Here is a 26,933-nt window from a genome sequence, read left to right as displayed (position 1 = left end):
CCAAGAAGAGCACATAGCCCACAGCTTTTAGAGTGAAGCTTTGACAATGTGTCACGAAGGAGCATGAAATATATCTTAATACCCTAGGGACAGTGATTGATGAGGGCCACCAATCATAATGAAGCAGGAAAGGAATTCTATTCTGCATCTTGAGTAGACCACTCAAAGTGTTTCTTTTTACTTATTCTGAGACACTGTTCATGAACAGAGATATGTATTAATTTTTTGTCATCTGATATTAGCTTGTGCTCAGTCATAAAAAACTACTTACCAAAAGGATAGAGGTTATCACTGTTTTGATACTTATAATCCATTTAAAATAACCAATATTTTGTCCAACTCTACTATTTAAAATGCAATTTCTCATGTGCAAAAACTAGTTTTGTTTCTTTCTGTGAAAAAAAATATTTCTGTCATATTTGCTTTCACAGTAATGCATGTGTAATCAAAACACCACTGCTGACAGACAAGCCTCCAATCAATCTGTTTATTCACCTATTGTAATGAGATCAGGATGAAAATCGATACCACCTGCACATACAGTAGTTAAGTAGTACTTACTGTACCAATGGATATTTAAGACCAGCATTAATAGTATTCCATGCTCAGTTATCAAGTCTTCTCTTGAGTCTGAGTGTTTCCTTGCTCCATGATGGTTTGAAAGGTTTCATTGTTTCATGCTCTGCTCTTGTCGTCTGAATCACTAGTTTTTAACCATGTCTCCTGGATCTCACTAGTATTTTGTTTTTCCTGCTGTGTACTGACCCTGAATGTTTTGATCATATTTCGGATGGATCTTGTGAGTGAACTGCACTTTGGATTGTCGGCTTTACTCCACCTGTTTTTTGCAGTTTGTTCAGCTAGGAGCCCACTACAGGATTCAGCCTACACTTTCCAGACTCCTACTCACTGTAATCAGTATCTGGGTCTTGCAACTGTAACATACTGTAACGCAACGGGGTTCAGGTGGGCGCCCTCGCCTGCTGCCTACACAGGTCGGCCCCGCACCGTCGGGGACGCGAACCCGGGCCTCCGGCGTCACTCAACAGGGACCCAGCCCGGTGGGCTAAAGAGAGATCTCTCCACAGCCCAGTGGCTGTGGTCCTGCTATTACAGGGAAGGGCGGTGACGTCACCGCTCTGGTAAGCTGGCTCTTACACAGTGCCAGTCGGCTATATGCGTAACAATACAGTAGTGAGTATTGAAATTAGAGTTGAAACAATTAAAAGGAAGACTTATTAGAAGCTTTACAACAGCACAGGAAATCTGTAGTTCCTCCTGTTTTGTATTCTAATAACTATCGAGCATCATTAAATTGTACTAAGGCTTAATCTGTAATGCCCTGTGGTTTGGGATAGCTAAATTGAGCTCACCAGCTTTATTTTGGTTATAAGAAATTAAGCAAATCATCTTCTTAAGTTTCAGAACAGATGTCTATTTGTCTTCTGAGATTTTTAGAACTCAATTCAAAACGGTAACCTTTCAAAAAAGTAATCAATGTTTAAGAAATAAAGAATAACCAGAATCTATGGATGCAAATAGTCACATCGCAGCTCAGTGAAGTTTTGAAATTAGTTAAATTAATAGATGGCCCTTCCGGAGAACATAGCAAAACCATGCTCTAAATGCATTCATTTTTGATGGACTTTTATAATCCACATTCAGCCCTATGTAAACTCTTGTGCCACCATAAATGTCAAGACAAGCACAGAACATATATTGAAACACAAAATGTAAAAGGGAATAAGTGCTAAGGGAATATTTTAAGCATCAACAAAATGCATATTCAAATATCCAGCTGTCCAAGAACATCACAAATGAATCTGTCAAATTCTAAATTTGGTTGAATTCTAAATATTCAATATTACAGCTGTTACAGTACAGTATATTTTATAAGATAAAATACAAAAGCCATAAAATAGAGAAGCCTAGATACAGTATATAGTCTGATTAGCACTAATGTTTGACTACTTAATGTTTTTTTTTCAGGTAAACAATTCTGTGAATAGCTAATCCTAGAGTGTGCGGTAACATTGTTTTTTTAATTGAAACATGTTAATATTTGCTATGCTGTATTCATTCATATGGAATACAATTGACACAAAAATCAGAGTAAATGGTTTGGAGATTTCCTGTTTGTGGTTACTGTGGTGTACACTACTGTGGTGTACACATTAGACTTTTCCTTAGGCAGTCATTCAGTGTTGAAAATAATTATATGAAAAGGGGATTTGAACCTGACAGATCTGACTTCCCTACTGTGCACACAGAAGTGCTGCAGGGCCAGAAGGCATACCCACAGGGGAGACAGAGATGGGTATGAGCCTACACACCTGTCCATTCAGCACTGGAATTGACCGCCACATGACAAGGTCTGAGTGTACAGGTCATGGGACGCATCAGCTGCTGACAGGAAGATAGAAGGTGAAACTGAGTTTTTTTTAATGCTAAATATATAGTAAATATAACCAGATACACATACAATGCATTTTCCACATTTCAGGCTAACATTCTCTCTCCCACTGCCTCTTTCATTTTAGAATAAGAGTGAAAGGAAAACAGGGCATTAAATCTTTTAGGATAGTGCTCAAAGGTTTGACATTTCATTCCCTAGCCAGAAACATAGTGGCATTTCTTAACCTTCTGTGTATTGCAAAGAAATTCTTCTAGCATTAACTGTCCTGACTACACCTGGAGACATTACTGTTTGATTGTTTATTTATATTTTAGAACTGTTTTTTTTCTCTTTGGAAATGGATAAATATTAGGGGAAGTACTAACCTGATTTCGGAAATAATTTCTAAATGTAACCTATGATAAAACATACAAAACTATTAAATTTAAAATCATGAGAAAAGATATTGATCAATAAAGAAAAGTAGTAAAAACATCAACATTTAGCCAATTTTTAACAGGTGACAGGTGACCACTCCAGGACCATTGGCCTAGTTCTGTGTAATGTTACGGATTTATTGCATGAGTATAGCCCATCTTTAAAATAAACATCTAAAGATTTTGACCAATGGGCTACTACTTGTAATTCTTTTTTAACCCCACCCCCCGATATTGTATCAGTACAGCCTCTGTGCTTTGTGACATTCTAGTATTTTTAAGTCATAAGCGTTATGTAACGTTTTTAAGTTTTAATGCTGTGATCCTGAAACACCCTCTTCCTGAATTGGCCAAAATCCAGACTTGCAGATTTCAGACAATGCTGGCACTCTCTTCAAGCAATGTCAACCTTCTGTGAAAGATAATTCCCAGAATATGGACAGTGCTCCAGACACACATTGAATCTGAAATGATGGTATCAATGCATGTACAGGTACAATTGAAAATGTATTATGTAAGACTTTGATAAATCCCATCTTCTCACATACCTCAGAAAATATTTTTGACAACTGTCCACTTCTGTATAGTGCAGTATAATTATTTTACAGGAGTTTGATGGCTGGGGTCAGCAGTTCTGGTTTTAGACTAGAATTATTGGAGATTAAATATGTCTTTTTTTTCCATTTGAGACCACTCTGTTTGTCCTAAACTAAATGACACAGAGAAATATTGAATATATTTGGGTGATGACACACCTTTGTTTGACTCCTGTACATACATCAAAGATCTTTGTAATGGATCCATTACTAATGATTACTTCATGCATATCATGATGAGGCAGGTATAGAATACTAATGAGTTTTGGAAGATATCCATACTTCAGGAGGGTCTTTCAGAGTGTCTGACGATTCACAAGCCAAATACCTTTACCGTGTCAAACAATGGTACTGTATGTGGAGTGGCTGGTGTTATTCCTGACATTTTTCCTGTAATTGACATGCTGCAAAAACCATGTTGACTATGCTTATTGAGAATTGCTTCAGTAAGAGAAATGAGACAGTTAAGGAGCATTCTTAGACTGTTTAGTTTAGGTTGAATGGGCAAAGAGAAGAGAAGCTAGCGTTGAGGAAGAACACAGGGATAAAGTGTTAGGTACAAGTAATAGATTTTAATTACCAAATCAGTTATATAAGCATCATCAGCAGAATTAACTGCTAACTACCAAATGGGCTAGACAAGCCAAATGGCCTCCTCCTTTCTTATGTTCAATGATGAGATTAATGTGAACCTATGAAACCAGCAGCGTGTGTAGTCATGATTGCAGGCAGTGAAGTCAGCAACAGGTTATGAATATTTTGTTTTGAAAGAATTACATGAATGTGTTACATTGTTCAGTAGAGGGTGGAAAAGGAGATACTGTATATCAGCAGACTTGATCATTTTACTGTCGTTGTTTACTGTTGTTGGCGTGGCCCCTCTCGATATGACTGGAACAGAGGAATCTTGGTCTTTTAAGGACATACCTACAGGATAGCCCGATTTTGTTATTCATGAGCACATAGATGAAGTCTCACCTCCTGCTGCTACACCATGATGAAATCAGTGAAGCAGCCAGGGGTAGTAACAAGAAGGAAGAGACAAAGCAAAGCCTTACCCAACTACAGTTTAGGAGATACTTAGAAGAGGCAGCATCAATATATAATATTAATTGAAAATACAAGAAGTAAAGAAATTAACTTCCTAAAGGCTATTAATATATTAAGCAAATCAGAGATTGTAGTGGGAAAAAAATAAAAAAACTGTTAATGAAAAGAAACTAAAAAAAACAAAAACATTCTAGGTGATCCAGTATATTGTCATAACCAAAAGTCCCATTATTTTTGGAATATAGTATCCTCCTTTTGTCAATTTAGATCTGATTCATGCTTTTGGAAACTACAATCAATATGTAACGATAATAATAATATCCTACTTATGATTTTCTTATGCATTCAGGTATGCATATTATTAAGTGTCACCTTATTATGTTTAATATGGGGTGGGCAGATAAAAAAAAATCTCCTCATTTACATTTGTTTTAAAGGTGACTCCATCATCACTGTCTCAAAGACATCCTGCCCCTTAGTAACAAATGATTACAGTTAAATGAATCCCAAAGGTTTAACTCTAGTGTGCAACAAAGGCAGAAGAATGAGAGACATACAGCCTAAGATCTATTTTTTATACCAGCATAATTTTTTGCTTCACTGATCTATCACTAAACAACAGCTGCTGAGCTGGAGACAGGCTGCACTGCAGGAATGATGCAAAAAATGCTTAAGTGGTAGGGTCACATGTGTTAGCCTCAAGCTTTTAAGAGGAGTCACATACTGTGAGGAGAACTTCTGGCAGGTTAATGTCACCTGTGATGGATTCAAAGATGCTGGACATATTAGACTGACAATTTGCAATCATCTCTAGTTTTTCATTTTCTCTCTTTTCTTCCGTGAATGGGCATTTGAGTGTCAGTGTTGGATCCCGAGAGAGCACAGTGACTGATAAAGGAATGAAACTCCCTCCTCCAAAAAACAGTGAAGGAATGCCTCAAGCTTGCCCTTGAAAGACCTGTAGTACGCAATTTTCTTGTTTCCCTGGCAATGTAAAACACAGCCACCTTTAACCAATAAACTGCAAAGGTGCCCATGGTAAACTCATTTTAAATAGCGATGTGATTGCATTATGTGTTTATTATAGTATTATCCACAGAGAATTAAATCAGGATTACCATATTCATTACTTATGGAATGTGGTAATTCAAACCTAAACCCAGCCATTATCTTATTGCAGTGCTCTGTACTCCTAAAAGGCTTACTTTCGTAGATCTGGACCTCTGCTGCTGTTCTCATAATACAGTTAGGAGCATGCATCCTATGCAAATTTGTACATATTATTATATATTACAATATTTTCCGTTCATTCTAGCCACCTCCAGACAGGACAATTCAGTGCAAGTCATGCAGCTTATCTGAGTCTAATTACATCTAAATTACTTTTCCTCTTTTTCTGTAAATGACTTTTCCTCTTTCTCTGCAAGAACTGAAAGCAGAAAAATCCAAGTGGAGAAGCTTAGTATAGAATGGCAGGTAAAATATTTAATATTTCAAATAAAATGAAAAAAAATATTTGAGGTGTTTTTTTATTTTTTTATTATTTTAAATATCATAAAACAAATACTTTTCTGGAACTATTTTGAATCTGAGCTTCACTAGATAATGCTGTTGATGCCCTGCACTGCATCAACAACTGTATATTTTTTATAATTGTGATTAAAAAAAAGAATCACCAAATATTATATGAAGAGATTGCATTAAACATTGCTAGTTTAGATTTGTATACTTGTATACTTAGGAAAACTGTTCCAAAGCAGGTGTTTTTTTAAATGGGAAATTTAAAACTTATTTACAAAAATAGATTTGTAATGCTTTTTAAAAAAACAGACAAATAATTGAGGATTTAAAATCTTTGACGCTTGTCTTTTCAATATTAACTTTTCTAAATTGCCAGCATTTGTCTGTCACTCCATATTACATGCTCTAAAGTATTAGAGCTCAGTGCTCTATGATAGGACATGACAAAAATAGAATTATATCTTTAAAACAAAAACACATATGTTAGTATTTAGTTATTTATAACTATATTCTTATAGGTCCACAAATTCAGTTATAAATTAAATACATTGGTGTACAGTAAATGTATGAGAAATTATTTTGGAATGGTATAAACAATGGAATATGGTACTACTACCAGCTATATAAATATATTACTGTATATAGTATTTAGGTCCATAAATTAATATCGCTAATGACGTTCAGAAACTATTTTCATTGACAGCCACCACATTTTTTTATAAAATGAATCCATATTAATTTTCCCTATTAAATGGAATTTTGAAAGTACTACAACTTTTTTACAGCAATAAAGACTGCAAGTATTCATAGAAAAGGTTAAAAAATTATAGCTTTTTATTAAGTATACTGCATAAACGTAATGTAGTTAGAACAAGCACGACAAAACTTTTCCAGAATACCCACAGTAAGTGACCGTGTTAAAGACTCTGATGCAGAAGATGTTTATGAAGAAATTGGAATACTGTTGTGTATTTTTGAATACACCACTACCAGGAATATACAGTGTAATATATTTATATTCCTAGTTTAATATCATCTATGACATTCAGAGATGTTTTGCTTCTCTTATTTTTATTGTCATTTACCAAAATGTCCCTTTAGTTAGAAATTCCATATTAAGTTTCCATAAAGATGATAAACGGTAGGGAAACAGATTAAATGTAGCAACCATTTCATTAACATCTAACGCACCACAAGTGCCACCTATCAATCATCTTTGGCCAATGAATCATATATCGTACCCCACTGTGTTACAGGTGCCATGTTTTGAAGAAATTACATTCGTTCTGAGTGGCTATATATGTATGATATTAGTGTTTTAGGCTATAGAATGCAGTCATGACAAAACTAAGGCTTGAACCTAAGTAAATTTCTTAAGGATATATTATTTGTATTCTTATTCTTATTCTAAATAATAATCAACTTTATTTTGATATGAGCCTTTGGGGGTGGCTTCTCACCTTTACTGTATACTGTATATTTGTTTAACAAATATCAGACTGCTGTCTAATCCAGAGAGTGAAACCCAATGTGTAAAATATATATATATAGCTTCTTTCTGGAAGCTTTACATGTGAAATTTCCGTACAATATTTATTTACACAATTTCACTATGTTGCTTTAAGCAAAAATCACAGACAAAATAAATCCTCAAAATTTGTCAGACAAATTGCTGTCATTTTTTAAATCTTAGGTCCCTGTCATTTTGCAAGTAACTATGACTTTTTAATGATATGTACTTGTCAATTAATCTGATTTGAAACACAAAGCTTGAAAGATGAAAATTTCTTAAAACTGTCACCAAGCAAGCTCTTCCAACACCCATCCATGTGACCTGTAGTGCATTTAAACAGAACAATTTAAGGGCATTTTTGCCTTATGTATGCAAGCTTTCTGACAGGTTTTTGTCAGATGCCTTCTATCAAGATTTTTGTTTCACTGAAATAATTTTTAAAAAGATTCTATTTATGGGAATAGTGTTTGCTGCCTAAGACATCTGCAGTACATGTGGTGGGCATTAAATATGTGCAGTTAAATTGCTAGCAGTCACATATCTGTGAAAATTAGGTTTAAAAAAACTCAGCGTTGAGCTGCAAGAAAATCAGCCAATTTGCAGACCTGGATGATTGCTTTCAATTGATGCCTTTCTCGTTGTCTTGTGAGATAAGACTCATAGTGAAGCTTGAAGTGCTTTTCCTGAAATAACATTAAAAACACATATCCACACGAGCATCAGTGTCTTACTCTTCAGCATCAGAACACCTTCAAATAACATCCATCATTTCTTACTCCTCAATTTGAGGGAACACTTGATAAGAGCTATGAACAAAGAATTAACATCTAATTAACACACCCCAAGAACATTACTAACAGAAGCACAAGGGATTGCAATAAATAAATTAAAACCAAAATGGGTCATCTGTTCAAGAGCAGTGGTTTATGTTTTTTTTTTGCCTTTTATAAAATCCAATCCAGTTCTGTGACTCAAAAGATGAGGTGACTCATTGTCCTATTTAATATTTATAGCACTTACTCTGTACCATGTTAGAAGATGTTTGCACATCAACAACAACAGCACTAAACCAGGGATTCTGAGATTCCTAGAACAGACATGTTGTCATTAAAGATAAAAGACCTGGGTTTGTCACTTAAGCCAAAGGAAATGCTGGTAAGTTTGTCTAAGGAAACATTCATGGAACTGAGGCATGTTCTTCCCAGATTTATTCAATATCCACACCACCTGAATAAAATGTGATGACATTTGATTCCATTCACCCTTCTAAATACTTTTTTCCAAATATAAAGACTATGTACTATTTAGGCATTGTGGTCATGATATTGGTTAAATCCATTGTCAATGCCTAACATCTTGTCAAAATTTGTTAAACAATATGACATTATGATACTTGCAGGGTTGTTATTTTAATAATATATTTTCTCTGAAAATGTCTTCTCTCTTATAAAATTGTTCAATGGGTAGGAAACAATTTCTCTGGTTAACATTTACAATGCAAAAATGATAAGAGCACATAATGTACAAATAAAACAATGCTTTTGAAATTATTCAAAATTATTTTTGAGCTGTTGACAACAATTAAGATAAAAGTACACATTTTAATAATAACTCTTCTAAATTAAAATTCTGCCTTTTATCTACATTTTTTACTGTACGGTACAGTTTATGTCGGCTGATGGGGTGATACTCCAGTATTATATTTTCAAACTAAAGCATATTTACAGTAGATCTTCATGAAAGTCTTAATAAAAGATGAAAAAAACTGATTAAATATATAACCCAATGACTTAGTAAGATTTATTTAGGTTATTAAATCAATATGTGAATATGTATGCAAACCTTTAGATTCAGTCAGTGGTATTGCCTTCTTCAGCAGCGATGATTTCTATTAGATGTTTCATGTACCAGGCTCATTCTTCTTAACAGCTGCTAAAATTTATACGAACTGCTCACTTTAGGCACAGCCAAAACATTTCAGTGAGGTTCAGTTCTACACATTGACTTGAGCAATCCTAGATGCAAAATCTCTTTTGTTCAGTCATTAGTTGTAGGCCTGTTTGTATTGTTAGGATCATTATCTTGCATAGTCCACTTTTTGATCAGATAACCTGACATTCTCCTCCACAATTTTCTGATACAACACTGAATTCATGGTTTCATCAATTCCATCTAAAACGTGACAGTCAGGATGAGGATCTTCTGTTAAAAGGCAGTTTTTGGTTTTCACAATATATAACATTTTTCATTGTAACCACAAATGTACGTTTTGATTAATCTGCCCAGAGAACATTTTTTCAGTAGTCCCAGGACCGCCCTGGTGCTCCTTGGTGAGGTTGAAACAGGTGGCAAAGTTCTTTTTCATGACCAATGTTTTCTTCCTGGCTATCCTCCATTGAATTCCATTCCCATTTAGTCCTTACCTGATGGCTGAGGCATGAACACTGACATTAGCATCAGCTAGGGAGACCTGCAGATCTTTTAAATGTTATTTTGGTTCTTTGTGACTTCCTGAATGATTTTCTGGGTTGTTCTTGAGGAGATCTTGGCAAAATGACAAGTCCTAAGTAGAGATAACATGTTTTTTAATTTTTTCAATTTGTAGACTACAACATTTCTCTGACCGTGGATAGTTGGAGCTACTGTGATTCTCATAACTATACTGGTGATTAACAAACTAAATTGCAGTCCAGTGTATCACTGAATTGGTATTTTTTACAGTATAAATAAATAAATGAGATCTTCATTGTCTCCTGGTAACAATTATATGTTTTTGTTGTCTTGAAAATGTTGTGCCCTATTACATCACTGCATCCAAAAATGGTTATTACCTTACTTTCTGTAACCTATTGAAATGGTACACATTCTGTAATTTTGCAAAGTGGACAAAAAAAGACTCCACTCAGGTTTTTAGCATAGTCAGCATAGGCAGCTTTGAATAACATGGGACACAATTTTAATCTCACTAAAGAAACAAAGTGGAATTTTGCTTTGGGTCCATTGATAGCAATTTGCTGTATAGTGGACCTTTCTTAACCATTTCAAAGTCAATGATACTGGATAGTGTACAGTACATCTACTGTATCAAGCACATATCTCAAAATTCCTATTTCTGATATTATAAAATATTAGGACTGCATCACTTTTTCACATTAAAACCTTGCATTGTTAAAATAAACCTTGTAAAATATGTGTTTTACAAGAAAGGCATAATTAACAATGTTTTGGAAAGCATCATGGGTCACCGCACTGAAACAATATTTTGTGAAACAAAAAAGTAAAAAGAAAGTAAAACCTGTGAAACAGTGTCATTTGACAATTACAGCCTGCCTTGAAATTTCCTCATGAGATTTTCTTTCATATCAGGAAAACTGTACTTCAAATGGAATTAATATTTACTAGAAAGAAAATGAAATAAAAAAATGAAACATATTATTGAGCTACTGTATATGCATTGCAAATTTAAATAACTGGACAATCCATTTATTTTTCTTCATTCACATACAGTATTTCATGAAAAGGGTGTACTTTCCCAGGTCTTTACTTGGAAGCTACAGTATAACTGCATTATATATTTGCCCTGACCTAGATGTTGAAATTTAAAGTAAAGTATTTTTTCCATGCATATATACAGTGCTTAAGAAAGTATGACAGCTTATTTCCTGTAATATTGCTGACCTATTCCTTACTATAAGAAACAAAAAGGAAAATATGCAGTTTCTTACCTTACTTTCTGCAGCTGGCATTCTCTTGTGTCAGCATCTTACGATTGGCACGCTTATCTCGGGAAATGTAATGTTTTTAAAGCTACTTTAATTAAAACCAATAGTGCATTTTTATGCAGTTTTAGCCCTTAATATTTATGAACATATCCCTGAAGTCTAATCCCCTGTGATCCAGCCTGTTGGATCTTACTCTGAAAAGGAGAGGAATTAATGCAAGGCTCATTGACCCAAACCTTTTTAGCTTTTTCTTCTCTTTCATTTTTAAAGCTTTTGATATGTGAAACACATATATAACAGAAACAGATATAAAATGTGGAGCTTTGAGACACCTTTTCAAAAGCATCTTTTATAAGAATATCACTGCTGATTTCTTTAATGTCAACAAACTTCATAATTAGAACTGAGGATTGCTAAACATACTAACACATTTTTAAAAATGTGTAAGAATATCTTTGTTTATAAAACAAAAACACATCTTTAGCATGAGGGAATATAAAGATATATTTGATATTTCTGAAATATTTTTAAAACATTACTTAAACTATTAATTCATAAATTATTGGCATTTATGTGATATAAAACAGAAAACTAAATGCACTGCTAGGACTTTAATTCATATGTTAATGGATGTGTTCTCATTTCTGTACACATTTCTGTGAATTTGCAAGTGTAAGGTGAATAAAATTAACTGTGATATGAAATCTACAGAATGTTAGATGTACATGATTTGCATGGATTTCTCCTTTAAGCACTCTTTTTGGCTAAAGAAATAAACAAAAACTGATACTGCTTAAAAAATCAGCTTTGCCTTTTTTTCTATATTTTTGAAATATTTGTGTACAAAGGATGTTAGCATAAACTTTTTGTATAACTTGCCACTAATGTTAAAGTTAGATTAATTTAAGTATTTATCTAACCAAAAGCTCTCTTCTGTATATTCCTTAACTTTAAAAAGACTGCATGTTAAATGTGCTAGATTTAATTAACTAAGGATGTGTGGATAAGTGCTTTAATCGCCCTAAAAATCATTACTTATTTAAACTCTAATGCCCAGCACAGAGAAAATTACCAGAGATTGCGGAGATCATTTAGCCATACATTAAAACAAAGGAGAAAATAAGACCTTAAAATGGCAATGAGTTCCATTAAGTCATGTTAAATAACAAGCAAACCCTTTAATTCAAAAAGAACTTTGAAACTATTTTGTTTGTAATATTATTCCAAAACCTAAAGCAGTATTTTTTTTAGTTTTTATGAGTCTTTATTGTATCTTCTTGTTATTGTTCCAATGTAAAGTAACATCCAGGCAGAGCTCAAGCTTAGGACCAATGCTCAATTTAAAAGATGTGGTTTATTGCAGTAACTGGGAAAACAAAATGTAAATAATATATTTTGTACTGGCTGCTATATCTATCTACTTCATGTCTCCACTCCTTGGTCACAGAACCTAAATCTAACTTAAATCTGTAATTTTATTCTGAGCCATATTGTCCACTTTCTGTGGACAATATAGGGCTGCTCTTCTAAATGTGCCAGCGTGCATGATTCAAATTTCCAAAAAGAGAGAAAGTCATAAAGATTCTTGATCTCAAGTGGCAAATTAGACCACTTTGCAATCAATAGCAGGAGAGCGTATTTCATTTGCTGGGAGCTGCACATGTTCAAATGAATACTAATGGGTATTGATGTTTAAAATGGGATTGATGAGTCTTATTTAAAATATATATATACAGACAGGGAGTAAAGTTTATTTTTGTACAGTACATTCCAGATTATTCCATTTCTTCTCTAGGATAAGACATACAAGATTTAAATAAGATACACAAATCATTCTCTTTATAAGAAAATAAGAAAACATTCATCTTTCATTCAATTATCTTTTAGTATATGTTGATCTTACTGGGACTTTGGACTTATTTGGCCCAATTTTGATCATCTAGGTATACAAAAGCAACTTCCAATGTCATTGCCCTAATGCCTGAGTGAGTGGCTTGTACCAAGAGAGAGATTTTGAACAAAAATAGGTCCAAGTGTAAAATAAATGTATTGAGATGAGTATGCGCTGAAAAATCACGCTAAACTGTGAGATAGGATTTGCTTACTAATCATAAGTTTTTAATATAACCTTGAAAAGGCCAGTGGCTATTCAGCAAGTGCAATGCTTTCTGCATCCTACAGCACTGTTGAGGAAGCACTACTGCTGCACGAACATCAAGTGCACATCTTTCAAATAAAACTAAAGTATTGGTTCAGTACACATGAGCTCGAATTGTGTCAACAGGAAGTGGAGACAAGAAAAACAGATACAGTACAGTATAGTACAGTAAGTATATACTGAACATATGCTCACATCAAAATAACATCTTTTTTTTGCTAATATCAAGAGAACTAATATTATTACACTTAAAATGACACAAAAAAAACAGTTGAAAGGTTTAACTGTGTTTTTACAAATAATTTAGCATTATCTCTATATCAACTGAATTTATGTAATAAAATCTTAATCCAAAATCAAACCTAATACAATTTTTCACAACCCCACTAAGGAAACCTTCATTAAAATCCTGTCCTATAGAACTGCAGTTCTCCCTCTCTTCAACCCTTCCTGTCCAGGACACTTGTATTTGACCATTTCTCCAAGTTTCTCCCACAAAATGAATCCAAATCAGTCTGATGCTCCACACAGATTATCGGTCATGGAGGATTTACACTCCATAAGAACTAACTCTCTCCTCTGTTGTGATCCTCCTTGATCTTCTTGTGTCTTTTGACAATGTACTGTAAGTAACCAGAACTTTAATCCACATACCAGCCAAGATTTTACTTAATCATGAAACCTCTATAACCCTGGTTGTAACTAAAGTAAACTTCAATGTGTCTGTCAAAAATCTTGGTTTTGTCACTGACTCACTGTAACCTTGGAACCTTGTTCTTGGATACCCTTGGTTACGGCAGCATAACCCTCACATCTCCTGGTCCGACAAAGAACCTCTGTCCTGGGGTACTCAATGTCTCACTTGATGTTACCAACCTCCCTTGAGACTCTCGACCACGCTCCTCTCTCACAAGGAAACTAATAAGATCCCTTCCCCTTATTTTGATCTCTTTCTGGCCTTCAACAAACAAATGGCATTATCTCTACCACCCCACCATCCTTACGATTGTGCCATTGACTTGCTTCCAAGAACACTCCCCCCAGGGGCAGGATCTACCCGCTGTGCAGGGATGAATCTAATGCCTTGGAATCCTATATCCAGGAGTCATTACAGTCCGGTTTTATTCAGCCTTCTACCTCTCTGGTTTCTGCAGGATTCTTCTTCATCAAAAAGAGATCACCATTAAGAACCGGTATCCCCTTTGACTCATCTCCTCCACCCTCAAATTGCTTCAGGGTCCCACCATTTTTTCCAAACTCGACCTGCGGGATGCCTACAATTTGATTCGCATTCTTAAGGGGGATGAGTGGAAGACGGCCTTTATCACCACCTTTGGTCACTACAAATACCAGGTGATGCCTTTTGGTCTGCTTGATGCTCCTGCTGTCTTCCAGAATCTTATGACTACACTTTCAGGGACATCTTGCGGAAATATGTCTTGGTCTACTTGGATGACATTTTAATTTTCTCCCGCAATCTTCAAGAACACATCACCCATGTTTTTGAAGTCCTCTCTAGCCTTATCAACAACAAACTTTATGCCAAGCTGGAGAAGTGCACTTTTCATGTTTCTAGGGTCCACTTTCTGGGATATATAATTTCCTCCCTCGGGGCTGAGATGAACCCTGCAAAGCTTTTGGCCATCTGGGACTGGCCTATTCCCAAGAACCTGAAGCAAGTGCAAAGCCTTCTGGGTTTCGCAAATTTTTATCGGCGCTTTCTCAGGAGTTAGAGTTCGATTGTGGCGCCCATCACTGCTCTAACCCGTAGAGGCCCCAGACAGAGCAAGTGGACCCCCGAAGCAGTAAAGGCCTTTAACCATCTCACAGCACTTTTCCACAGCACCCATTCTCCGTCATCCAGACCCTACACGTCCCTTTGTTCTTGAAGTCGACGCCTCAGCCCATGGAGTCAGAGCCATTCTGTCACAACACCATGGGGAGAAGGGTATCCTCCATCCTTGTGCCTTCTTTTTTAGGAAACTCTCCCCGGCAGAAGCCAACTATGGCGTCGTTAACAGGGAACTACTGTCCATCAAGATGGGCATTGTTTTTCTCCAGATTCCACTTTTTTATCACCTATACCCTAGGATCCAATAACATCAAAGCAGACGCCCTCTCCCGCCTTCACGATTCCTCTGCGATCTGTGAACCCATCATACCTCCCTGGAGGTTTCTTGCTGCGTTGCATTGGGACATCACAGATCAGGTTAGACGTGCCCTTCAACGCCACTCTGTACCTTCACTGAGGTCATAATTCCTGCTTCGCCAGCCACCCCGGCACCAGAAGATCCATTGAATTCATCTCCAGGGACTTCTGGTGGCCTTCTCTGAAGACTGACATAGCGGACTTCGTATGGGCATGTCCCACCTGTGCCAGGACTAAGACCCCCTGTCAGAAAAAGGCTGGCCTCGTGCTACCCCTAAAAAGCACATAAAAAGGGACTTCTGTGGTTGTGTTCCATTCATAATAGAACATACATCATAAAAACCAAAATGTTGCAGTAAAGTTAAATCCAGTACATGGACTCTTTAATCCTTTTGTTGTTGTTGTTGTTTATGAAATTAGTTTTAAAAATGTCACTCCTGAGCTAAAATAATACATTTTGAATTGTTTACTAATTGCAAGATTGAAAAAGCTAAGTTTGTAAAAGTATGAGCAGCCAGAAGTTGATAGTTAACTTTTCCCTATATGGTATATGTCAATGCTTATTTGCTTAAAAGGGTGTTTCTATAGATGTATAAACACATAATGCAACATAATTAATGTTGACTATAATGTTGTGATCACACTAATGAATTATATCGTAAATTAGAAGTAAACAAGTAAAAATGTTAAAAACATAAAATGATATGTAACAACTGAAGGCATGGTCAGCACTGAAGAATACAATACTTACCATCCACTTAATATTTTCAGTTTTATGTAGTGCACACACTTTTGGGAATGTGTAAAAACTGTAGTTTTGGTGTATTAGTCATCTGATAAATGTGTCATTAAGAATATATTAAATGATTAATGGATGTAAAAAATATATATCCTAAAATTCTCATTCATTATGGCATGTCACATTTTATCACTGCTGCATTTAATCATCTGCCATGTGCATATTAATAGTTACAATAATACCTGTGTCAGACTACCAAGGCAGTTGCTGTAACTGTCTGTCACTGTTCCAACTCAGTGCTTTGAGGAGTACTTGTAAGACTCTATGAGTAAGAGTACTATGAGTACTCCAACATTTTGATTGATTATTTAATAGATTCTAACTTCTTATGCTGGTCTCATTAAAATATATCATATATATACTTTATATATATAAATCTAATATTCATGCAAAGAAAACTACACTAGACAACAATTCATTGGTATGTAGGTTTACATAACATTCACTGCATAGTGCGGACTTACAGTATACAGTATGTAACTTTGTATTGTTTGTTTTTAAGTATTTATATGTACTGTATTATACTTTCTATCCATCCATCTGTTTTCTGTTTTCTGATAGATCAATCCAATACAGGGGCACAGGGGAGCCAGAGCCTATTCCAGAAAGCTATTGCTTCTACTGTTTATACAATTCTATAAAAATGACAATTTGCTTTACTTGTGCATTGGATCAAGGATGATACCAAACTATAGTATCTACTACATACATGTATTACTGTATAATGTACAGTATATGAAATTTAAATTATTACAGTTTCTACTGAAGCATTTTGGGAATAGATCTTTATTTCTAATTTTAAACACCAAGGTCATAAAAGGCATTGTCAAAAAGGCTTTTCTTGTTTTTTTTGTACTTTTCTACTATTCTCTACAGCATCCCCCAGCAAATCTTGGACACATGCATGTTTGAATGTTAATTAATGCTTAAAATTGAAATTTGAAATTTAAAATTTAAAAACTAAAGAAAATGTTCTTGCAGTCTATGCAAAGTTTCTCTAAAGCATGGTTTTGTCATGGGAGCCAGTTCTGACTCCTGTGTAGTTAAAGACCCTATATGTGATGATCTACAGTAATCCAGAAAGGTCTGGAGAAGGACATCAGGGGAAGATACAACAGTGTCAGAACGGGTTGACAGACAGGGGGTAGGTGACCAAGTCCAAAGGGGTCCAGAAAAGGTAATCATGGCGCAGTCTGTTATCCAAAGGCCAGGAGATCAATCCGGGACGAAAACAGTTAAAATCTCTGGGAAGGGGAACTGAGACCAGGAACACAGAACTAAAAGCATAACAGGACCAGGCGCTCACAGGGCAGGCAGACAAAAACACTGACATGCACACACTCACAAGGCCAGTTTTCCAAGATGCCAATTAACTTACTAGGATGTTTTTGTACTGTGGGAGGAAACCAGAGTACCCAGAGAAAAACTAACCCTGTGCATATGGAGAGAACATACAAACACCTTGCAGAAGGACCTCAGGTCTGGAATTTAATCCAGGGCAACAGGACTGCGAGGCATGAATACTGATACTTGCATCACTGTGCTGCCCCAAGTTACTTAATTTATTGTGTATCAAATGCTTAAAATATAAATAAATAAGCAATTCTCCATTTATTTTTTGCACAAATTGCTTATTAAGCATTTTTTGTGGAATAATATGCTAGCTTTTTCTAAGAGTAGAATATGCTTTAATGTTTTCATTAAATGAAGAAAACAAATATTAATAATAAATGTAAATACTACTCCTAAATCAATTTTAATTTGTAACCAAGGCTGATTAAACTGGAAGGTGGAGATGTTGTGCTTTGAATTTAAGAGACTTGAACCTCAGAATGTCCCCTGTCAGCATATTCCTAAACCCTGGTATCAATGATAATGGTAATAAATAGCTAAAGAACAACTGGAATTATCATAACTCTTCTATTGTGACTGCCACAGAACTGTTATATAAAATTATAGCATGGGTTCATAAGTGGTTTCATGGGAAGTTGATGTTGTATAGAAAAATTAATTAAATGAATCATTTAGGTTACTGCAGTGCTTCTATGCAAAAGTGGGCATTGATTTCACATTTTGCTCATGAAACACATGTGCAAATGAGATTTTTCCTTTCTTTTCTGAGACCATTTGTTTTGACAATGGAAAGGAATCTCTTGAGCTCTTTCACAAAAGTGCACACACATCGTCAGTTCATGTGAAACTAATTCTCTGTGGAAAGTGGGCCACTGCATGTTCTGCAATTTGAAAAGGTGTGGAAAAGGAGGAAAATACATTTTAGCAGTAAAGCCGAGTTGAAAATGTGCTTTCTCAGCTTGGTTCCCTGTATACTGTAATAATAAAAATTGACATTTCTATGCAACAGCACCCTTATTTTGGATATTAATAAAATAAGGTGTACTTAAATAGTCTTTTTTTCTGTAAAATAAACAATTAATTCTCTGTTAGTATATTATGTTAAAACTTCAAGGCAATATCACAAAAAATATTGTAACGCTTACGGCCGACAGGCACTGTGTAAGAGCCGGCGTACCAGAGCAGGTGACGTCACCGCCCTTCCCTGTGATAGCAGGACTACAGCTACTGGGCTGTAGAGAGATCTCTCTTTGGCTCACCGGGCTGGGTCCCTGCAGAGTGACGCGGGAGTCCCGGGTTCGAGCCCCCAACGGTGGGGGGCTGACCTAATGCAGCAAGGGCGCCCGCCTGAGCCCCCGTTGCGTTACAATATCTTACTGTATCCAGTTTCTTTTCTTCCACAATACATTTTTTTTCATATTCCTCAGAACAAAAATCCAGCCTAGAAATTCATGTTATCCTTTAATAGGCAAAATTGTGTTCCGTTTTACATTACAGTGATGAAGAGTGTGGAACGATGCAGCAATATCATTGTAGAACTATATAGTTAGTTCTGGAAAAAAAATAGATGATCTCTAATTTTAACTTAGAATAACTGTCACTGACTATGGAACAAGTAATAGGTTTATTCCATGCTGAAAAGAGAAGAAAGAAAACACAACGTTTGGGCTGTGGAGCCTTCTTCGGTTGTGACACCCGAAGAAGGCTCCACAGCCCAAACGTTGTGTTTTCTTTCTTCTCTTTTCAGCATGGAATAAACCTTTTACTTGTTCCTTTGCAGCTTATGCACGCAGCTACCCACCTGGACTACTTGTCACTGACTATTGTGATAATTATGCTATTCTTTTTCCTTGTGAAATGTATTTTGCCAATATTGAATAATTCTGTTTTTGTGATGAATAAGATTAGACCACATTATGTACACGCTGAACTAACCACAGTGAGCTTACAAATTTTTCTTTACATTTTTCCTGGTATAGCTATACCAAGCTAAAAACAGAAGTCTATGAAAAGGCACTCCAATGAAGACAGTGACTGTCAAGGCAAAAGAAAGAAAGCTGGTACAATGTGGCTTATGGGACACCCCTAGAGACAAGCAGCAGGGTTCACTAATGCTCCCAGCAGGCCTGTCGCTTCATTTTTCACTGTCTCCTTCAGGTCCTGAGTCAATTACAATACTATTAAACAGAAACGGATATCATTTTTTATTTCCCACTTATAAATGCTGTCTTTTAAACAAAAACATTAACAATATCCTACCTTGTAATAGTTTCTTTCCAGTTTAAAACAAGTAGCTTTTTGTCTCCATAACTTCTACAATTTTTATTTTTCACTCAAAGTAGTACAGTACATGCCTTTCACTAACTTAGCAGATTTAAAATTTTGTGGAAAAGTCTTTCCCAGTATAATGTTTGCTTTTTAGCTACTATTTAAGAGAAAAATCTGGAAATGCACTGTGGTTTGCTGTGAAAAAATATTGTGTGTGATATTATTCCTGTTTAAAGAATATTATACTTGAACTTTCACCAGAAAAGATTTAAAAAAAACGACACTTCATGACAGACTAGGAGAGAAAACTATATTTTGCAGTATCTTTCCTTTTAAATGACAGTCTTCTTTTAAAAGCCTGACAGCTTTAGTCCAATTTTTCCAAACTAATAAAATAAGTATGTTGTTCAAAACAGAATAAACAGCAGCTTCATAAGAAAAACAACCATATCTGAAAAAATCATAATAAAGCAGATTATATTTTTTCTTTAAATCGTCTTCACTGAGCATTTCTTGGGGTGGAATAGACATTTTATTATTCCAAGTCTTTTGATTCTTTGTCAAATTTTATGTGTCTTGCTCACTGTTTAAACTTTGCCTCAAGTTTCTTAAAAGTGGACTTTTTTGTTAAATTAATCTATATGCGTTTATATCAAAAATTTAATTATGTGTTTATAGGTTTTTAATGATTTTATACGATGCCTTGAGAAGATTTCTGACTTGAAAGGTAATTTATCATTTTAATAGTTGTAGTAGACAGCTCTCTGGAGTAACAAGAAAATATATATATATATTAAAAATTAAACTCTCAAGAACTCAATAACATGTTTTGCAAGGGATACAAATGTGCTCCCATACTTACACTTAACTGCCTTACCTGTTTAGTAACTAAGGAATAGTCCAGTAGTAAGTGATTAAACATTTTAAATCAGTTCAGATGTCTTGTGGTGCATTACAGTATGTTTCAAAGTTCTCACTTATCATACTTCTTTTTGATGTTTTAAATACAAAGTTTTCTTTAGGAGAATTATGCATTTGTCTTCAATGCAACGCTCTTATTCTGTGTTTTGAACAGTTTCTGCTCCACATTACAAAGAGTTAAGCTGTACTCTCTGGCAAAGTTGGAGTTGAACAGAAACTAATGAGAAAAGGCTTTTTTAGATTACTCTACCCTTGAGCACTATCTCCAGTCGTTCAGAAAATCAATATTCGGAAGAGCTAAATTTCACCCTTCTATATAAAGGAGCAATGGGGATTTCTCCCCACAACAATACAAGAGGGAACTAAGTCAATGCCCTAATTGATTCCCAGTACTATGTTTCAAAGGTGCTAGACTTTTTTCCATTTTACTTCACTAATTTCAGAAGTTTTATTTAAATTAACAGTAAGGATAATGTTAATGACCAAAAAATAAATAAGCTCTGCCCAGAAACATAAAATTACTCTTCCTAGGACTGACCCACATACCGTAGCAGAATAGAACATTATCATGCTTTTTGCTTAGACAACCCAGAAAAAAAAAAAAACTGCTTCCTTTCTTAAATTAATTGAGCGACATGGAAGGTCTAGTATGATTTGCATCTATATAGGTAAATTAGGATTAGTTTATTTTGGCATTTCACCAAATAAACCAAGAACAGCATCTGCTATCTTTAATTATACTATTCCATTATGCTATTAAACCAGTCTGTGTGATAAGGATTCTCGCTATAGACAATAGCTTGTACACTGTAGTCCTTGGGACACAACCAAGTAAATGATCTTTTTAGAACCCATTCAATCATTCAACCATTCAGATCTTATCTTGATTTATATTGTAACTGTGCGGGAGTGGGAGGAGCCGTGGCACACACCAGTAAAAGTCGACGCCCCGTCTAAGGTAGTGGAGGCACCGGTGTGAGGCTAGCGAAAACCGAAAAAACAAACAAAAAAGGAAAAAAAAACAAAAGGAAAAAAATGCATCGCTTTGCACAGCGGCGTCCAGGCTGGACTTACCATATTTAATAGAGTCCTGCCTGGCAGAAAAGAGAGCGCAAGGCCAAAACAAAAAGAAAACTCAACCTGGCCTGGTGGCCAGGCAGGACAGGAAAGAAGGAAACAAAAATAACACGAAGGGAAAATGCAGCCTTAATGCTGTCATCGCGGCCCCCTCCCGGACTGCTGCTGAAAGATTCTCCCATTGCGGGTGCTCTGTTCGTCCCTCCAGGGAGGTGCTGAGTGTGATCTTAAAAAGCCCTCTCAGCTGTGGCTCGTCCTTAATCAGCCAGGGCAGCCGTGGTTGCTAAGGCAACGCGTCACTCTTTATCCAGGGCTCCGCCTCCACACTGAACACATTCCCACGTAATGCCACAATATGCAATTTCATAGTTTCGTTTGTGTAAATAACAATGAGTAAATAAATTTGTGTAAATAAATATGTATTATTTCTGAGTAATAATGTAATAATAACAATGTAATAATATTGCAATAATGTTTTCTACATAAAAAGAAATTTCCTTGACAACATCAATCCCTGATAAAAAGAAAGTGTTTTGTGCATTCTGTTTTGTCAGACAAAATCAGATTTTGATACACATATAGAGTATTCTATAATTCTTAAGGACTTCATGCTCTGTACAATAAGAAAGGTTAGTTTAGTACTCTCATCTGTAGTTTACAGTATGTCTTTCTGAAAAACAAACTAAAGAAGCTTTCTTTGTGTTTGCTGCTTTGATTTTTACAGAGGCTTCTACAAACCAATTTTTACATTTTCATGACAAATAGAAAAGTTGTTTGGACTAAAAAGGTCATTTACTTGTTTTGTACAAGTTTTGTGTTCGGCTTGACAGTATGATTTCTTCTACTGTCTGTATCTCAAGGTTAATCTTATCCCTGCCTATACCTAAGTGTCACCCTAATGAAGCCCCAATAGACATACAGTTAACAAGAGTTAAGAGTAAATTAACCTTGAGAGTTTGCATGCTTCTTTTAATACACTTTCAGCATTCATTTCCCATGCATCACACATCAAGGACAATCATTCATTTAGTAGAAGGAGGTCGATAGAAAATGTTTTGTTGCTTATATATAATATATATTTCTTTGTTGCCTTTGCTAAGAGTAGAGGAAATTGAAAGAAATAAAATCTTATGATGGTTGGTCTGCCTATAAAGAGCTTGATCAACAAGGTGATGACATTTGTCATGGAACAGGTACAGTGTTTAGCTTGAATCACACACGTATTCACTTATAAATGTATTCAAAATAATGAAACAAATGTTTTATAAAAAATATATATTTTGTGGGGTATAATAATCATTTTATGGAGTATAATAATGTTGCAAAAATGTTTAATAATGAGAAATAACAAAAAAATAGATATGTAAGTTAAAACTATATTCAAAATAGTCATTTTATGAAAACTAAAAAAAAAATTCAGTGTGGGAGTCTGATACGTTGAAGCTGATACTAGGGTTTCTTTCATAAAATGGCTAGTTAAGATCTTTGTGCCAATTAGCTTCTAGCAACCAAAGGACCTAGATTCTTATTTGCTACATTTCATACATTAGTAAGTAATACATTATTCTAAACAGAAAAAATGCATTCTAAGAAAATTCTCAGACATTAAACAGACATAAACCCAAACTGGGTCTATAATCCACGATAACAGAAAATAATTGAAATGCACTTCTGTGTTACGAAATTATGATCAGGGTGTTCTTATTTTTTCAATTGAAAGAAAATGTGAAGATAACCAGAATGTTCTATATGTTGTCGCACTGAGCAAAGGTAATTGTAGAAGGTTGATACCCTACAAATCACATGAAGCCGGTCAGTTGGTACCATTGCGACATTCTGAATGCCAAATCTATTTTTCTCTTTTACAGATGCTTCAGATACGAATTATTCCGTATTTTCCACAATCTACTTTTAGAAACGTAAGATATGAAGTAGGAAATTACTGCTTTTTTTCCTTGTCATACTAATTTGAATATCTCAATCACTTTCCACGGCACACTTCATTGACAGCTCATTAACACACTGGTTTGGCTGCTTTGACACCTGTCACAGTCCACATCCCTCCTCTAGACGGCACTCCTACCCTTTTCTGTTATTGATTTAGTTCTATTTTCTCCCGGTGTGTCTTTTTTATCTTTGGCTTTATAAGCCTCGCTTTTCCGCTGTTCCGGGCTTAGCTTTGGAAGACGGATGTCCGAAGGTCCGCCTACAACCAGGCTTAGAGGTAGCCTGAGGGCTTAGGCCTTCATCCCGATACCCTGGCCTCTGAGCCCAGGGCTCAGAGCACCTGGTTGCATAATGTTTTTTATCTTTTTCTGTTCCTAGTCTTGGTTCCCCTTCCTGGGGATTTTAATCGTCTATGTTCCGGATGGACCACCTGGCTTCTCGATTTCGGACTGTTCTTTGACTGGATTTGCCTGGACTTGGTTGCTTTTATTCATTCCCCCGTGCACAGGATCACAAGCTGTCACCGCTCACTGTCCGCACCAAATAAATCCTTGTGTGTCTTTCCATGATGTCTGTCTCCAGCCTCTTTCAGATTTTACTGTCACGCACAGGGTCTTTACCGCACACTTCATGGGAAGCCGACTCGGCTCCCGTGACAACACCTGGTGGTAGTTTTCCATTATTTCTGACACACCAGTACAAAATGACCATCAGGTGATTGTTTTATAAATGAAAAACATCATTGTGTATTAACTGGTCATTATGGTAATAAATAACCTGCTGTATGTTTTACCATCGTCAGACTGCTTAAAGATCCCTTTTACTGCATGCAAAAGTGAAAAAAAGCCCAGACTTTGTCACCTTGGCACCTTGGTTTTATGAATAACCACCTATAGATTTTAATCAGAATGCATTTTTAAATGAGAATCACCTTTTCCTAGGACTGAATCTATACTCTTGAAGTTGCTTTTATGTACTGTAGTAAGTAGTTTAGATTGAGCTCTTTGTAACTACTTGTTTTCTACTTGATATTTGGTTCAGAAACTGAAAAAAAGTGGCAGAGGTACTTTTGATGTCTCTAGGAATCGGCACTTACGAAAAGCAGCTTTTAATACATTTGGAATTTAAAAAATCCCTGGATTTGTCTGCCTTTTGATGCTTTGTTACATTTGAGAAGTTATTATTAAGTACTCTACATGGAATAAAGTACAATATGAAATTGAGCTGCCTACCTTTTCTGCATCTGTATGTAGTGTCTGAAAGAACATCTATATCCACTTTCATCTTCTTATCTCCATGTCCAGTTGTACAAGTGCATTTTTTATTCTTTCCTATAGCAGAGCCTTGAGATTCAGAATAATCATCCATGCTTATCTGCCTCTGCTACTAAGGAACAATAAAAAGAGTCACTCATCCCGAACAAAGCTGTTAATTATTCATCACTGCAGTTATGTAGGTGAAGCCTATCATATTACTATTAAGGGATTATGGAAGTTAAACTCCTTGGAACCTATCTCTCCTGAGTTACAGAAGGTATTGTTCACATTGAAGCTCAGCTTACCAATACAACACATGCAAAGCTTTTTTTCCTCCTAAAGGCCAGAAATTCCAAGTACTCCAAAGAGGGACTTAATGGTAATAAACCAATGTATAGCATAATCTGGAAGGTAAATGTTGGAGGTACTTTAAAAACAGTGAAAAAATGACTTGAGAAAAATGACGTACAGCACTCAAACTTTTTAAATATAAAAATACAAAAGGAAGAAATTGTATTTGCTTCTTGAAGAAAATTTGCCTGAAGAAAAAAATACTGTTGTCTGCAAGACAGCTCATCATTATAAATAATGCTACACATTTTGGGAGCTACATACTGCACCTGTAGGTGTGGAAAGCAGCAAAACAAAAACTGAATTACATTTTCTCAAATAATTTGATTATTAATTTTTAAATGTTTCATTAATGAATTTTCAGATTATGATTTTCTACTATTTTTATATGAATTGTTATAGTATTTGTGTAATTAATTCAAAAGTTTCCTTATTAAACTTAACCACTTACCATTATCATTAATGGCTCCACTATAACTGCATTTGGATTTCACTAGAATTTTTTAATTCTAAAATGCCTTATTAGTGAGTAGGTAAATAGCATGCAAATGTATGTGTAATGTTTTGAGTTGATCTAAAACTGAGATTGGCATTATCTTTGCAGAAACCACTGAAGCAAATTACACTTTTCCTTTTTACTGTTTAAATTCCGTGTATTGCTATGGCTAAACAGTTTAGGGTCATTGAAATTCTTTTCAAATTCACTGAAAAAACGTTTTTACATAAAGTAAAATGATATTTAAATTGTGGGTCCAGGAATTTTTTTTTATAAGTATATTGTTTGAAATTAATTTAATATAAAGAAACAACTCTTGGAATTCTCTAAATAAGGATTATTTAACCAATACTTAGGATAAGGTTTCTCTTTAACTATCTGTTCAAGTTCTTGGTACTACATATTGTAACTATGATATCAAAATGTACTTTGATTGTAAATTTTCAAAACTGAAGATAACTAAAATTACAATGTTCAAATCTAACACAATTGTGCTTTGCACATATTAGTTGGTTTAGAGTCTCCAGGACAAAAAAGCATCTATTTCTTTTTGTTGGTGCTAGGATAACCCCAATACATACAGTACATATTATCCGTTGCTCAGTGCATCAGAAAGCAGCAGAATTGTACTGGCTCCATGAATTGCAGCATTTTATAGTACAGTACATAGACAGATGCCCAAGCACTCCAGACAAAATATATGTGTGTCAATGTGGAGTATCCTCCGTCAGTTTGTCTACCACAACTGCTTTTCTCTGGTCAGATATTGACAATATTCCTTTCTTTCTCCCAAATCTCCAATAGCTGGTCAAATCTGAATTCTGGTAACATTTGATCACCTCACATCACTTTCACGATCACTTCCAAATAAAGGGAGTTGAAAATAAGAGATACAAATGTACAGTACACATAAATACACATGTA

This window comes from Lepisosteus platostomus, chromosome 20 (genome assembly GCF_059453375.1).
Source record: "Lepisosteus platostomus isolate fLepPlt1 chromosome 20, fLepPlt1.hap1, whole genome shotgun sequence".
Taxonomy (NCBI): domain Eukaryota; kingdom Metazoa; phylum Chordata; class Actinopteri; order Semionotiformes; family Lepisosteidae; genus Lepisosteus; species Lepisosteus platostomus.
This window is presented reverse-complemented; position numbering follows the sequence as displayed.